The sequence below is a fragment of the Balaenoptera musculus genome, chromosome 11 (assembly GCF_009873245.2).
Source record: "Balaenoptera musculus isolate JJ_BM4_2016_0621 chromosome 11, mBalMus1.pri.v3, whole genome shotgun sequence".
NCBI classification, from domain to species: Eukaryota; Metazoa; Chordata; class Mammalia; order Artiodactyla; family Balaenopteridae; genus Balaenoptera; species Balaenoptera musculus.
In genome coordinates, this window is record NC_045795.1 from 31,102,856 (window position 1) to 31,119,680 (window position 16,825).

A 16,825-nucleotide genomic window follows, 5' to 3' on the forward strand; every position below is an offset into this window, starting at 1 on the left:
ATAAAGATGTTAAAAATAATAATAATAATCATGGTATTTATTGTTTCACAGAACAAGAAGTCAGAGGGAGGGAAGAGGTCAGTGGTGACAGATTCAGCCCCTCAACCCAAGTTCTTTTCATTTCTCTGCTCTTTCAGCGGCAGTGCTGGCTGCCTCCCAATACTATTTCCCCTCATGGTCTCAAAATGGTTGCCAACAGCACCTGGAGCAACATGCTTCCCTGTTCACATCCAGTAAGGTGGAAGGAGAGGGCCTGTGGGACAGGCTGCTATTCCCCAGAAGCCCAGAGCTTCTCCCCTGGAGTCTCACTGACCCAAATTCACTCACACTTGCCAAGTGGAGTGGAATTAGCATGACTGACTTAGGCTGCCTAATCATCTGGGTGCAGTGGATGTTGGGGAGTCAACCACAGGGTTCCTACAACTGAAACGACAAAAATCGTCTTGTCACATCTTCACGTCCCAGTATACAATGTTTTGAAATATTTCAAAACCAAAGCCAGATTGGAATTTAATCACTAAAATGGTGGTGTATTTTGTGTGTCACCTGTTCCTCACGGCATCATTAAAACTGTTGTGTGGGCTTCCCTGGTGGCGCAGTGGTTGAGAATCTGCCTGCCAATGCAGGGGACACGGGTTCGAGCCCTGGTCTGGGAAGATCCCACATGCCGTGGAGCAACTAAGCCTGTGCGCCACAACTACTGAGCCTGCGCGTCTGGAGCTTGTGCTCCGCAGCAAGAGAGGCCGCGACAGTGAGAGGGCCGCGCACCGCGATGAAGAGTGGCCCCCGCTCGCCGCAACTAGAGAGAGCCCGCGCACAGAAACGAAGACCTAACACAGCCAAAAATAAATTAATTAATTAATTAAAAAAAAAAAAAACCTGTTGTGAACATTCACTTAGTCCTGTGATTCCCCGACACACACAGGCTTTGCCTTCTGGAATTTCACCTAAGATGACCCCAAAACATATACTCTCCACATATTACACATTTATATTTCAAACCAAAAGCACCTAATGCCAATATATTCTAGAACTTTTAATTTACTAAGCCACAGAGATTTCCCCCCAAGACTTTCATTTCTAGAACATTGAAACAGGAGCCTTTTCCACACCCCAACCGTGCAGCTAACTGGGATTCCAAAGGACCCTGACAACCATATAAGGTCAAAGGAATATACCTGATACATCTACGAATGAAATGTTCAGCCTGCTTTAACATTCTGCTAACTAGCTCAGATGTTTTCCAGAAGTTGCTGGAATGTTATTTCATTATACAGAGAAAAAAAGGAAAGAAACAAACAAAAAATAAAATAAAATTAATAATTCCTTCCAGAAAAGAGCAAACAGGGCAAGCCCACTATCACTTTGCCCCCCTGCATAAAAACACGAAGAAACATGGGGCAATGGCTTTAATTACACTGCTGCCCTGATTTCATCAGATTCATGCCAAGGAGGCTGTGGATTGGATGACTGCGAATATTCTATCCATAAATGGTCAGTGAGGCCATGACCAAGCATTCATTCCCCTCAAGGAAGAACAAGGACCCACAAATAACAAGCCTGCAGTAAGTAAATGGGCAGCCCTTGCCAGAATGTGTTACACAAGATGCTAAAAATCTACCTAGAGGCAGCTGTCTTGCCATCAGACACAGGCCCAGACTGAGCTTGAATTTTCTCCTTAAAATCAGGCAGAGCTGACATGTGCAAAAAGAGGGGAGCAGAGCTGTTCTGCTACACGTAGTAACATGTCAGTGGCTGGGCCGGATGAATTACAGGCTGGGGACCTGACAGTGGTCTTCTCACAGGGGAAGGGCATGAACCTACCTCTGAGAGTCGTTCCCCCTCTCCCAGGGAAGCCGTATGTCTACCACCCCCAGTGAGGCCCCACTCTGATGAGGGGGGAGAGTGCTATTAAATTATGTCACTTTGATATAAGGGTCTCTGTCTAGAAATTCAGTGTTGAATCATGGCGGGCTTGGCTTGAACAGTATTGAGGGGGGCCGCCCAAGTCCCCTGGGTAGGTCAGCCCAGGTCTGGACTCCCGTGCAATGATGACATTGCTGCTGACGTGAATAATAAGTGTGATTTATTTGTTCAAGTTCCCTATTCCAGGCGGGAATGGCTTGTGGGGCTGACAACCTGCAAATTGCAAAGCAGAAAGTTCAGGGGCTGATTTATGGAGAAAGTGAAGGGCCACCTTTCTACACAGAAAACAACCAAGTGCCTCCAAGGCAAGGTCTTGCTCTTATCAGGCCAGCTTGCATCTCCCAGAGCCTGTCCTACCTGTAAAGGAAGGAGGCAGGTGACCACAGAATCTCTTTAGACTCTTACTGGTGCACAGCGCTCGCCATGATTCCCCCAGAACTGGTGCTAATATTCCCACTGGGGACATCCCCATCGCTGTCACCATCACCCACCGCCATCATTGCCTCTGGCACTCCTGTCACCACTCTGATGACCACCAGCATTGTCCTCACCTTCACCATGACCCTGCCACCGCCATCATCCTTACTGTCCATCTCCCATGACCACTGGCAATACCACTGTCTTTTCAAAACCTCCACCACAGCTTCACCGCCACCTTCACAATTCCCTCAGTCCCTTTGGAGGGTCGTAAATCATCTGACTTTCTCCAGTATGACTGAGCTGAGAACAGGCCATTCCAAAGAACACAGCCCAGAAGAAGCAAATACATGTGTTTCCACTTCATTTCTTAATGGGTTCACAAGCCTTCATAGCATTCCCTACTATGCTACAACTCACCATAGCAGGAATCGTATGGTTGTGGAAATGATACTCTTTTTATTACATTCATGTTGATAGAGGCTCCAGGAAACAAGACTATACACCCTCCGTGGGTCTCTCATGTTGCTAAGGCCTTCTATTGGCTCTGGGCCCATCGACCTCCCTGGGTTGTAGAGATGGAGTCCTGACCTTTTCCAGTACCATCTCCTTCTGCTAGCTCAGGTCATTAACTCTGCAAAGCCTAATGGTGTCATTCATATACAGAAGACCTCTCTGAGTTGGGAGCCCTTTCTCCCTAGGGATTTACTAAAGTTATACCTAACTACCCACCCTCATTACCAATGTCCTTCCCACTATATCCATGACTGGTATCCTCATCTTCACCACCGTCACCATCAACACTGATATCACCCTGACCAACAGCATCAGCAGGAAGGTTAAGCTTGAAGCTGCACAAGGCACTCCGCTAGGTACTTCATGGAAAACTTGAGAATCCTAGTTTCTAGAAGAGTGGTCCCCAAAGAGTAGTCTTCAGAAAATAATCCCAGGAGACAGGCCATATCTAAGACAGAAAAAAATTGCAGTACCATTTGAATTTGGGAAACACTGCATATTGACAATGGACTTTTGCATATTAAAGGCTCTGAAAAGTCCTTCAAGACAGATATCTATTTAAGGCTGTTTGACCCAATATTTCTCAAGTATATTTTACCACTAAATCATGTTTTCCACCTAATGTCTATTAACGTCACAAGGAACCTTTGCTCCACCAAACACACTTTGAGAAGTGCAGCTCTAAAAGCTTAAAACTGGGGACTTCCCTGGTAGCGCAGTGGGGACATGGGTTCAATCCCTGGTCCGGGAAGATCCCACGTGCCACGGAGCAACTAAGCCCGTGTGCCACAACTACGGAGCCTGCGCTCTAGAGCCCGTGCTCCACAGCAAGATAAGCCACCGCAATGAGAAGCCCACGCACCGCAACGAAGAGTAACCCCCGCTCGCCACAACTAGAGAAAGCCCGCGCGCAGCAACAAAGACCCAATGCAGCCTAAATAAATAAATAACTTTTTTAAAAAAAGCTTAAAACTGTGCAGGCACTGGTGACATGGACACGGATGTACTCATGGGCCACCGGTGTGAATCCTTCTCAGGTGCACATTCTAGCACCCAATCACAAAACCTACTCTTCCATCCTATTCCAAAAGGGTAACCTTCCCTTAGACCCTGGGAGATGGGGGTCGTTGTCGTCTCGGCCTCCACAATATTCACTGTGTCCTCTGAGTCTCTTATGGGTACAAGCATTATTCATCTGTCCTCAATACATCCAATTTCCCCTCCCAGATTTAGGACATCCCATACCTCTGTATGTGCATTTTCTGGGGCAAGAAGTAACTAAGCAACATTTCACTGACAGCTGAACCTCCACACAGTCATCCCCAAGTGCAGATCCCCCCAGCCTCCAAGTCAGGAGGGACCGAGGAGAGTTCACAGTCCAACCCTCAAGGACCTAGAGGCCCAAAGAGGGGTGAGGACCCCCAGGGGTCACAGTGGCTGCCACCCTCCCCCATGCCCTTCTGGCACAGCAGTGGCCCCCCCAGCCCCAGTCCAGAGTAGGGGCTAGTCTGGGATGGTTTTCCATTGGCCCAGGATGAAAAGGAGAGAAAAATGCCCCTTTAGTAGATCTGGCATAAAGTTACATGCATTCAACGCAAAGGGTGTCTTGAGATTGTCCGTCCTACTTTGAGGGTTAAAACATCCGTAAATAAGGGAGATATTAGATGATGGGTATATTAGTTTCCCAGGGCTGCCATAACAAAGTACCACAAACTGGGCGGCTTAAACTACAGAAACTTATCGTCTCACCGTTCTGGAGGCCAGGAGTCCAAAATCAAGGTGCCGGTAGGGCCAGGCTCCCTCTGAGGCTCTGGGTAGAACCCTTCCTTGCCTCTTCCCAGCCTCTGCTGGAGGCCGGCAATCCTTGGCGATCTTAACTTGCAACTGCATCAGGCCAGTCTCTGCTCTGTCCTCACATGTCCTTCTCCTCTGTGTCTCTGTCTTCACATGGCCTTTCCTTTCCTCTGAGTCCAAATTTCCCCTTTTTAGAAGGACACCAGTCATATTGGATTAGGGGCCCATTCCAGCATGACCTCATCTTACACTTAAACCACTTACATCTGCAATGACCCTATTTCCAAAAACGGTCATATTTGCAGGTACCAAGAGTTAAGACTTCAACATATTGGGGGCGGGGTGGAGGGGGGGGTCACAATTCAATCCATAACAGTGGGGTTTTTTCCTAGTGTCCTTACTGGGCAAAAGAAAACGTTGGCAGTCCTTAAACTGAATCAAGATGTTTGTTTGCTTTCTGTTTATTTTCCTTGTCTTACAGGTGAGTGAAATCCCACCACCTGGAAGATATAGGAGGGGACATTGTCCTCAGTATCCACTCTCCCACCTCCTCACCCCACCTTGGCTGGGCCCCCGCCCAGGCCTCACCCTGAGGGCTCCTCATAGGAGCGAGGGCTGATCTCAGCCTCAGCCTGTTCTCCCCAGGAACCCAAAGGGCACAAGAGGCCCCTCACCCTCCCCTGGCAGGTGAAGAGGGTTGGCACTGAGTATGGAATGGCCGTCCTCGGCATCCCTGCCAAGGCCCCTTTCCTGAAGGAGAAGGAGGCTGTACTTGGACTCAGGCAAGCTGACCTCACCAGGCTTCCTGCAGGGACCCCCCGCAGGCAGGGTCACGTGCCACAACTGGCCTGGGCCTCTTGGCTCCAAAGCACAGAGGGTAGGTTGATGCTTGAGGCCTTTTCGGCCAGGTGAGGGCGAGAGCCCTCTCGTCCACTCTGAGCCTCTCTGGGCTGACAGCTGCCTGGCATATTGTAGGTGCTCAAGAAAACCTTGTGGAATTGAACGGAATGGAGCTGAATTTCATTTTCCCCATTTGCATTTCATTTATTTGAGAGGGCCTCCTGCTCCCTCACACTGAGCCGCTCTGCCCACTTTCCCTGTGAGGCCTCCTCAGCTCCAGCTCCCATCACTTCGCTCATTGTACCTGGTGCTTAGAACCTTTTCCCTTCCTCTGTTTGGGCAAATTCCAGGCACATCTGAAAAGATCAGTGTAATGCCTATACCTCCTCCACAACCCTGCCAGCCTCCAGAGTCGAGAAGCTCCGTCCCAGGCTTTTGGGTCCAGTCCTTGGCTTGTGCTGGCAGCTATCTGCTTATCAGAACAAAGGATCTCTCCCCTTCGCATAGGAAACACGCCGATGGACAACTCTAGAAACAAATGTTAGCAGCATCATGGATGCAACTAGAGATTATCATACTAAGTGAAGTAAGTCAGTAAGAGAAAGACAAATACCATATGATATCACTTATATGTGGAATCTAAAATATGGCACAAATGAACTTATCTACAAAACAGAAACAGAGTCACAGACATAGAGATCAGACTTTTGTTTGCCAAAGGGGAGGGGAGGTGGGGGAGGGATGGACTGGGAGTTTGGAGTTAGCAGATGCAAGCTATTACATATAGGATGGATAAACAACAAGGTCTTACTGTATAGCACAACTATATTCAATATCCGGAGATAAACCATAATGGAAAAGAATATAAAAAAGAATGTGTATATTTGTATAACTGAGTCACTTTGCTGTACAGCAGAAATTAACACAACATTGTAAATCAACTATACTTCAAAAAAAATAATAAATTTAAAAAAAGAAACAAATGTCAAACACCACTATATTCTCCTTACTCCTCCCCCAGGCCCTGGGGCACAATATCATGGGAAAAAGCAGGAGGCGCGGCTTCAAACAGCCTTGAGCTCAAATCCAGCCTCTGGTTCTGACTAGCTGTGTGATCTTGGTGAATGTCATGCCCTCTGTGAGCCTTATTTGTAAAATAAGGGTATGAAGACTGCCTTGTACATTGCAGACACAAAGATGCAACTCTCAGCTCCCCCATCAAGGACACGTTACTGCCCCTGGTTCTGGGAGTGCAATTAGCAGACAGCCCCTAGCTGTTGGCACCTCAGAATCTGGCTCCCTAGAGAGCTCTCCCCCTTCCCCAAGGTCACAGCCTTCCCAGGACAGCCGGCATCCGATTACAAAGCCAGATGGGGAGATACAGGACCAGCCACTTCCGCCCAGTGCTGGACACTCTTAGGGGGCAAATCTTGCTCTGTGCTCCCACCAGGCCTGTGTCATAATTCACCTACTTCTTCTGCACATCCTGCTTCCCTGCCCCTTAATCCTAATCCCTCACAAACATCTTGTTCCCCAAACTCCATCTCTGCATCCGCTTCTGAGAAACCAACCTGTTACAGAGTTTGTGAACTACAATTTATAATCCAAAAGCGCCCATCACCATGCCTGACACATAGTTGGTGCTCAGAAACATCACTCCCCTCCTTGCCCACCCCCCATCCCCCCAGTCCCCACCCCCACCAGTGAAGAAGAAACAGAAGGCTCTCCGGAGGCAGTTTGAGTTGAATGTCTCTAGCGGAATAGGAGAGCCTCAAGAACACCACATGCCAAGTTCCCGGGGAGGCTGGGCAGGCAGGGCCCAAAGACATGCAGGGCCCTGTGATTAAAGAGACAGAAGTGGATTCAGATGGCCAGGAAATATCGAAACTCACCACCACAAGGAGTAGCCAGGGAGAAGTGGAAATCTATACGCGGAGTTAATGTTTTCCAGCTCCTGCAGACACTGCTGCCCTGCAGACTTCTGCTGTCTGCCCGGGAGTGGAGGGCTGCTCCACTTTGAGGAGTTTTTCCTATAAAAAGAGCCCCCTGGCTATTATTCTTTGCAGTGTGAAATGGAAAATTAACTGGATGGGGTTTCACGTGAAGCAGCAAGTTGTTAGAAACAGTTGGAGGAACATCTGAGCTGAGAACAAGGTATGAAGCAAGTTCTTGGGGCTGCAGAACTAAAGGAAAGAGAGGAAAAAAAGGAGGGGCATGTGGATCTGACCTCATGTGCCTGGTGCCCGAGTCTCCTTGGCATGAGAAGCTGAGATCTGATTGGTAACAAGCCCTTCTGCCCCACTTTTAAGATTCCCTTTGTCTGCCCTCACATCAACTCTCCAACCTGAACAACGTGTAGGGTGGTTTCTATCAGAGACCCAAAGGAGTATGAGTGACCCAGGCAGAAGGCACAGCTGATATGAGCACAGTCTTCAGAGCCAGGCAGCCCCAATCCAGCCTCGGCTCTGCCACTTTGTAGCTGTGTGACCTTAAGCAAGTTATTTAACCTCTCTGGGCCTCAGCTAGCTATTATTGTCTTTATTATCATGGTATTCTTGCATCAAGAGTTACAATGTCTGGGCAAAAGGATGAACATGGCTGGAAACAAGGGCAAATAGTGTGCTCTGCCAAAACCAGTACAGGCCAGGCTGCAGCAGTCTAGGTGGACTTCATGAAGGAGGTGGCATTTGAGTGGGACCTTGAAGGGCAGGCTTTGGATGGACCTGGGAAACAGAGAGGAGGCAGGGAGCATAAAATATTCAGATGAAACCATAAAGGCAGGAATGGGTGTGAGACTCTTGTGAGACAGAGAAGATCCTGGGGAACCACAGATGCAGCATCTTCTCACTGGCTCTGAGGATTCAAAAGCGAGTGATACAAGTCTGGAGGGGCAAGAGAAGTGAACCTCCTAGGTGAATCAAGGTCCAGTCAGGGAAACAGAGACCTGCAGAGGACAGAGAGGTAACCTGGATTAGCAACATCCAGGAACCAGAGTCAGCCAGCGGAGGCCGAGGCCATGGAGGAAAGGCAGACCCTGCCAAAGGCTCCACCAGAAGAGAGTAAGAAATACCCCGACTTCCTCCCTCCTCGTCCTCCAACCTCCTGCCATTGCCTCCCATCGATGAGACCTGACAGAAGCCATAACTAGGGAGGGAGCCTGGGAAACGTGGTTTGCAGAGGTCAACCCCCTGTGGTGTGGAGCTGAGCAGATGAAGGCACAGACAATGTGGTGATGACCCTGATAGAAACATTCACAATTGCCACGAGAGTGCTTGGCAGGGTGACCACCCAGGGCTGAGGGCTTCTCGGAGGAGGCAACACCTGAGACCAAGCTGCCAGAGAAGACGTCAACAAGGAGAAGACAGGGAGCCTCTGTGTCGGGCCAAGGAGCAGCAAGTGGACAGCCTAGAGCTGAGCAGCCATGGCGCCCAACATGCCAGGTGGGGCATGGTCCCAGGGAGGCAGGGAGGTGGGTGGAGGCCAGAGGCCAGAGATCTTCCTGCGGCAACTGGGCCCAACCCTGAAACCTCCTGGGAGCCCTAGAAGGTCTGAAGCAAGAGTGGCCCAGTCGTGCCTGTGTGAACATCACACGCTGGCCACACTGAGAGGCCGGGGAGTGAAAGGCTGGGGGCCCAGGGCTGCACTAAGATGCTGAGGTGGGCATGGAAGGGAAAGGAGCTCTCGGAGATATTGCCGAGGTGAGAGCGCCAGGGCTTCAGGGGCAACTGGATGGCGGGTGAGGCAAGGCTTCAAGTCAGGGTGACACCCAGGTTTCCTACCTGAGCATCCAGAAGCCAGGGTCTCTTCACACAGCACCTCACCTAACCTTCACATGACTCTGAGTTGGTCGGTATTGTGACTCCCCACGTCCCAGGTGAGAAAATGAGACTCAGAAGGGGGGATTTACCTGTTGGGTTCACCAGCCAGTAACATACATGAGTTCCTAGAACAGGGGCTCTGAACCTGGGCTCCGCGCATGTGGAAAAGTACGCCTTTCTTCTAATTTCCACCCGAAGTTTAGCATTTCCTTCCACTACGGATGTGACCACAGACACTGAACGGCACCTGGACTTCGTCGCCGTAGCCGTCTTCCTGTTTGCACACCACACAACAGTCCTCACAGACTCTCAGACACTGTTCATGCCCCTCACGTCTTCAAAACTCAGTCCTTACGACCTGCCGCTGCATCTGGCCATTTGATGATGACGAAGCACAGACTGTTTCAGCACCATGTTTATAGCTATTTCAATACAATTGGTTTCCTTTGTAATCCTTTGCTTTTATCTTACGCTTTTGAAAATAGTGTTCTGAGAAGCATCGATAGGATCCTTGCTTCACCAAACAACCAAACAGAAACCTGACCTAAAAAATGGGCTCTTTGCAGAACTCCACCGTTCCTCAGCTAACGGCCCATCAAGGTACCTAGAGGGTTAATGTATGGGGGAGAGGGCTGCCCTAATGCCCGTAAGGCGCTCAGGAAAGAATGGAGAACTTTCTTCTTTTATTTCAATTAACACCATGTGGGTATGTCAGCTTCATCCCCTGATTTTTCAGCACGGCCCATATTTGTCTTTGTCAGGCCCTGGGTCCCAGACCGGGCCTTAGACGCCAGGGCCACAGAACCCAGGAACCCCTCAGGTGTATGGCCAACCTCCTACAGCAGCCGGTGGGCAGGGGAGGCAGAGGAAACGGGAGGCCGGAGAGACTTTGAAACCCAGAGCCTGGGGGACCCCATCCCAGAGCTCTGCCAGCAAGTGGGGAGCAGGTCAATCTGGGCTCCCCCTGACTTAGGGTACTCAGGTCACCACCCGGTGCTTCCACAGCTGCCCACGAGGACCCAGTGCCTCTCCAGGTGCCCGCCCTGAACTGCCTGCACCCGCCACGGCTCTCACTGTCGCTCTTCAGGACCAAATGCATCCCACGTGGCAGCTAGCTCGCGCTTTCCCCTGGCAGAGGCCAAGGGGCTGCGAAGGGACCCTTTGCCTCACGTCTGACTCCCCCAGAACAATGCATCTCTGTCCACAGCACGCTTCCCTGCAGAGGGGAACACTGATGAAGGCTGAGCCCCCCACCTTGTCACCACGACTCCAGCCCCCTGTGGCCCGGTGCCACCCAGCCCCATCCTCCTTCTCCAGATCACTTCCAGAGCCCGGAGGGGTTCCCTGGGATCCAAGACCCAGCAAAGGGGCCCAGAAAGGAAAATGATCTTGAAATTGCAGGGTCAGAGGCCCAAACGAAGGCAGACAAAATGTGAGTGCCCAGTGGAGAGTGGCCCTGGGCAGGAACCTGAGGAGAAAGCCGGAGTCCGTGGGTGTGATGGGGCAGCCCCGGGGGTTCACGAGGGCTGCGGGCACCTGGATAGACCATGCTGCATCTACCGACCCTCTTCTGTGCTCCATGCTAGAGGTACTCACATCACTGTGTCATCACCATCTCTGTCCCAGCAATGGCTGCAGGCCCCCAACCCCATGCCACGCATGCTTTCATCCAAGCCCGTGAAAAGGATGGAGGAGCAGAGAGTGGTTCACGCTCCTGGGGGAGCTGGGACACTGTCATGTACCATCCAGATCCCCCTTTGAGGAAAGACTTGCATCCTCAGCTGCTGGGAGCTGTCTCCTCAAGGTTGTGCCCTTTCCAGGCAGCCCACATCCATGACTGATCCATCTGGGGTCCTGGGAAGAGCGACTTCAGCCAAAAGCAGGTCTACTGCAACCAGGCCATGCCGGCTGCAGAGCCCCCCAAGGGGTCACTTGCTTTCTCCCTCTGCCCATGCCTGCTTCCCCCTTCTGCCCGATCCCAGGCACCCAGGGTCCTCCTTACTCAACATCCTGCACACAAACTTCTTCTCAGAGTCTGCTTCCCAGGGAACGCAACCTGTAGCATCTTTCCCCAAAGAGGTGGCAGCAATCTGCATGGCATGCAGGGACCAAGGCAGGAAATATACACCTTGGTGGCTGCTTCCATTAGCAGCTGGCATCCCCCTGCTGAACGAGAAGTGGTCCCCGCTTTCTCAAAGCTGTGTTTAGTGGGCAGCCAGTGTTTAAAGGGCAACAGTAGGCCTGTTCTGGGGAGCACCAAGGGGTGGCTTCCATAGGAGCTGACGTTGAACTCGGCCTTGAAGGAGGAGAAGAGTCCACAGGCAGAGCAGAGAGGGAGGCACAGGGTGGGGTCTCCCACCCCAAATATTTGCATCATCACAGATACATAGAGAAAGGAGGCCTGTTCGGGAAATTGTGAGATGATCAGGGAGATGCTTCCAGAAAGGCAGGCAGAGACCTGACCATGAGGGTCTTATTCAGACTTGAGTTTCTGGACACTAGGGAGGCTTTTAGAAGTTTCAGGCAGCGGAACATCAACATCAGGTTTGTCCTCAGGGAGAATAACGAAGGTGGCAGAGACACCTGGAAGGTGAGAACCCCATCATCAGAGGACTTGAGGGAGAACCAAGGTGGCTGAACTCAGCAGTGGGGGAGGGGTGTGGGGTTTCGGAGTGACTGCTGATTGGCAGAGTTTAGAAACGGGAAGCCTGGGTAGGAGCCCTGCCCCTTTTTACTAGTTCTGTGAACTTTGACATCTTATGACCACATTGATTTCTACATTCTTTCCCTCCTCAGTGAATACCCACCTCGCAGCACTGCGGTAAGAAGCAAACTCAATAATATATGCAATAATAATATATGCGATAATACATGGCTTGCAGGAAATCCTCAATGCCTTTCATTTTCTATTTATTTACTTTCCAAACAGGATTTTTTTCATCCCAGGCTACTGATGAGGAAACTGAGATGAGTTTATAATCTAGAGACCGAGTAACCAGGCTCCTGGCCTGCCCACGCCTGCCATGCCCCACTCTGCCCACTGGGCCCCCATCCTCACTGCCCAGGCCAGAGGTTAGGGTCCAGCAGGCTCAGAACACACTCAGTTCAGTTAGGAAACAGTCACACCCCAGGACTTGCCTTCTGGTCTGGTCTGTAGCCCCAGAGGGTGCAAAGATGGGAGGGTTTATGGGCGCAGGTATTCAGAGGGTGGAGGGGGAAGTAGGGGAGGGCAGCTCCTGCCACTGCCCATCACCAAGTCTGGGAGTTAAGGGACAGGAAGGCCCCACAATGAGAAAGAAAAAGGGGAGAAATTAGAGGCAAAATGTGAAGTTAATAAAAATACTTTATTCAATCAAACTCCAAAAGCAGCTGCAACCCTGTAACGGCAGCCAAAGCCGGGCACTCTTATTTTTCACTTTGGTTAATTACCTAATGGTTTGCAGGGCTCCCTGCTACTTTATGACTCCCACATTTTTCTCTTTCTTCTCTCCTCCCACCCCCACCTTCCTGCTCTGTTCTTCCTTCTCCGGAGTCTACCTTCCCTGGAAACCAGCTTTACCCCGTCTCCTCTTTGTCAAGGGGATGCTGAGTCATCAATGGGAATTTTCTGGACCTCAATCTGTTCTGATTGAGCAGGTGCCTCCGGGGAGCACAGAGAATTACGGATCTGGGCCCTGTCTCTCCAGAGCTGGTGTCAAGGTGGAGACAGTCTCTCACGCGCACACCAGGTACAGAGAGTGAATACATCTCCGTAACCAGCAATTCGGTGAGGGCTCAATGCATTCTGAGGGGCAAAAGGGCATCTTCAACTCTGACTGCAGCAATGGACACCATCCTGGAAGAGCTGCTGGCTGTGCTGGGTGCTGTGGGATGTGCTGGCCAATGGAGGAGAGGGCGGGGGTAATGTTGTTCTGGGAGGACCAAGCAGCTCTCGTAAAGAGGCCAGGGAACAAGATTGAATGGTGATGGGGGCAAGTGGGAGACGGCACTAATTACAGGCTGTTGGTCAGAGGGGAGGCCAGAGCAAAGAGATCTTTAGCCAGTTCACCCTTGCAAAAGGAGCCAAACCACCAGGCTGGAAATGGAGCTGTGCCATGCAAAGCATTTGGGTCTCGATCTTATGGGCAACAAGAATAAGATATTGTCTTGGGCTGGGTTCTTCTAGAAGCAGAGCTTGAGATGAGGATTTTGGTGCAAGTGGTTTACTTGGGAAGTGACCCCAGGAAGCATCGGTAAGGGAGTAGGGAAGTAAGACAGGGACGGGAAGGGGTATAGTAATGAGCAGGTGGCCGCGGAGGGTATCTGGGGCTCAGTGCCACTGGGACCTCTGAGATGCTGAGTAGGACATGTCTCAGAGTTGTCCCACCTGAGGGGCAAGGGAGCTGGGGTATTTATACACCACTGGCATCAATGGAGGGCTGCTCCCTGGAGTACAAATACCCCAGCGTTTCCAGCCCAACCCTCAAGCAGCAAGTCACGAGTGAGTGCTGCAGCTTGCCGCCACCAGCACGTGGGAATGGTGAGTGCCAGGTGCTGTGGGCAGGGCACCAACTGTGTCCCTACAGATGCAACCAGAGGGAGATTCAGCTCTCTTTAAGGCCCATGATACCCACACGGTCCTGTGAGAGGGCTGGGGGGTGGGGGCCGGGAATCTGAGCTGAATGGAGAAATGCAGACTCCAGAGATATGGGAAGGAAGAGAGGAAATTCCTAAACAAGAGTGACAGTCGTTTTTTAAAAGGCCTGAGCCAATGGTGGAATGTGCAAGATTGTCATGGAAAAGACAATTTGTGCTCGGTTCAAAGAGCTGTGGTTCACCCCTCCCGTTTCTACTCAGTGGGTAAACTGAGGTTCCCCCTTCTATGTACCAGGTGCCATAATGAATACAGAGGTGCAGTCCCAGGATGCAGAGCAGGAAGGGGGAGAAGACAAGCTGCCACCAAACCAGAGAGGACTCATGTGAGGGACCACGAAGCTTCCTGGAGCTTCCCCGCCGATGAGCTAGGAGGGTGGTCCACACCCAGCACATGCAGCTCAGACATGGGAGTAGTGGGCGTGGTGGTAGGAGCAGGGCTAAGGCACATTCAGGAATCAGCAAGGGGTCTCGAAGCTGTGGCGGGAGCAGAGGCCACATGGAAGGGTGGAGGAGGGAGAGGTTGGTGGAGTAGGTGGGACCAGCTTGCAAAGAGTCTGGAATTCCAGACCGAGCATCGTGCATTTAATTCCTCAGAAAACAGGAAGAAGTTGAAGGTCAATTTTGGGGGGTTCTGTTAAAACAGAGAAGAGACAGGCTCAGCTAGAGACATAGGGAATTGCTTAGGGAGTTCTAGACTGCAAATGGCTTCACCTCCCACTCATCTGGTCAATGTGGGTAAGTAGGGATTTATCTCCAGTGGAAGCCAGGCCAGGGCAGGGAGGAGGGCATGAGCAGAGACGGAGATGGCCACGCTCTGGGGCCACACGCCAGGGAGGGTTGACCTACAGGGGAAGGTCTTTGCCCCCCCCATGGAAAGTCCAGGTGGGAGCGGACACCATGGTAGCAGAGAATGAGGGCAGGGGGTGGGGTGGGGGGCGTGGCGTGCTGGGGAGAGGGCGGGGAGCGGCCGCCAGGGAGAGCTCATCAGGCCCACAGTGTAAGGAAGTCAAAGTGTGCACGACCTAGCGAAGGGTTTCAGGAGCAAGGACACCAGACCGGGCAGGAAGGACGGACTGAACCAGCCCGGGAGAGATGTGTGAGTGACACCTCCCGCTCCCTGGAGGGAACTGTTTCTCTAAATCCAGCTGTCAGCCTGAATACCAGCTCCCTCCAGCCCTCCCCATCACGCACCTCTGGGCAAGGCCTGCCCCAGGGGCTCTGGCTGGGCCAACAGCCAGGCTCCGACCAGCACATCAAAAACCCACCAAAGATGATTAGAATCTGGATTTCACATGACATTCCTCCCCATTTACTCCTTCAGGTAACCCTAAACCTTAAGATGTCTGCATTATTATGCTGAAAGCGAAATCCAGTCCTTTCTAGCAGCAGGCGGATGCTTCCCAGGGAGCGCACAGGCCGGGCGAGCAAGGTAATGGTTACCAGATGCAGGTACAAACCCTCCACCTACCCAGGTCAGCAGCCCCCAGACCCCATCTGCACTGACGTCCACCTGCACATACCTAGAGGCGCTTAATTCACATGAGGAAAGCTGGGGCCTAAGGAGCACCCAGTTTAGTACATGATGAAGTCATGTTTAGCTGTTGCTATAATCCTTCAAGGCCCTGATGTGGCTAGAGGAGCCACAAATGTGACCTCTGGAAAAAACTACCTCTAAAGTATACAGTGTCACCCACTGGTTTGAAGAGTCTTGTTTTAAAAAAAAAAAAAAAAAATTAATATTATTTCCAGACCCCAGGTATAAGACAGAAGGGGAGGCCCGCTTCAGGAAGGGCAGAGGTACGCTCCACGCCCACTCAGCAGGCCCAGAGGCAACCACCAAGGAGACTCTGTGCCACAATTCCCTGCATGGCTCAGAGAGAAGAGTGAGTTGGTTGTGATCGCATAGCCGGTTAACAGCAGCACGAGAACTCAGACCCAGGACTCCGTGCTCCTAGTGCCAAACTTTCTTGTTTCTACCACCCAGCCCTACCCAACCTCCAAACCAGGCCACTGAAAAGTCACATCACGCTGCTTTCTTCCTTGGGGTCTGAGGGACTGCAGAGCATCCAGGAAGAACCAGCTGTAAACGCAACGGATGTGACAAATGGCAGGTACAGAAATGTACACACACCGTGCCTCCAAAATCAGAAATGGCAATCATTTCTTAACCACACCACTGATCGATCACTGTGGTTTGCTGTTTTGCTCTTTCTTTACTATTATTATTATTTTTAACAGTAGTAAAATTCATGAACCTTCCTCAGTCTTTCCAGGAAACCACCTTATCTCAAAACTGATGTCACTTCACTGATTCTCACTGTCTTTCACTTCCTGTGTCCAGCTGGTCACCAAATTCAGACAGATCTTTAAAAACAGCTTTCCCCCCATCCCCTACCGCCATCCTGGTTGCTGCCCCGGCTCAGCTCCTCATGTCCCCTAGGAACTCGCTCCAGCCTCCTCCGTGGCTCCCCACCCTGCCTGTCCTGTGCCCAAGATTGGTGGCTGTCCCTTGAGGCATACAGCAGTGTCTGAGTACCAACAGGGACTTATGCCTCCCGCCCTCCCTCAAACTCTGGGTGGCTCTCGGCACTCCTAGGATGAGGCTGTGCTCTGCAGGGGGAGCTGGGGAGGGACTCCACTAGGTGAGGTAGGGTCTCCCTCCAGGATGTTAATTCAAAAGGTGTCGGCACCATCCTGCCCAGAGCTCCCCTTGATACCCCTTTATAGCCCATTCATGGTTATCTCAACCAAGCCTTCTTGGAACTATCTCCTGCGTCCAGCCTAAATGTCTTGTCCAAGTAGTAAGTTCTCAACATTTACTCTCACATCTGTGTTAAAAATTGTCCAGAAGTCATAAACAAAAGAAAATAAAACCACAG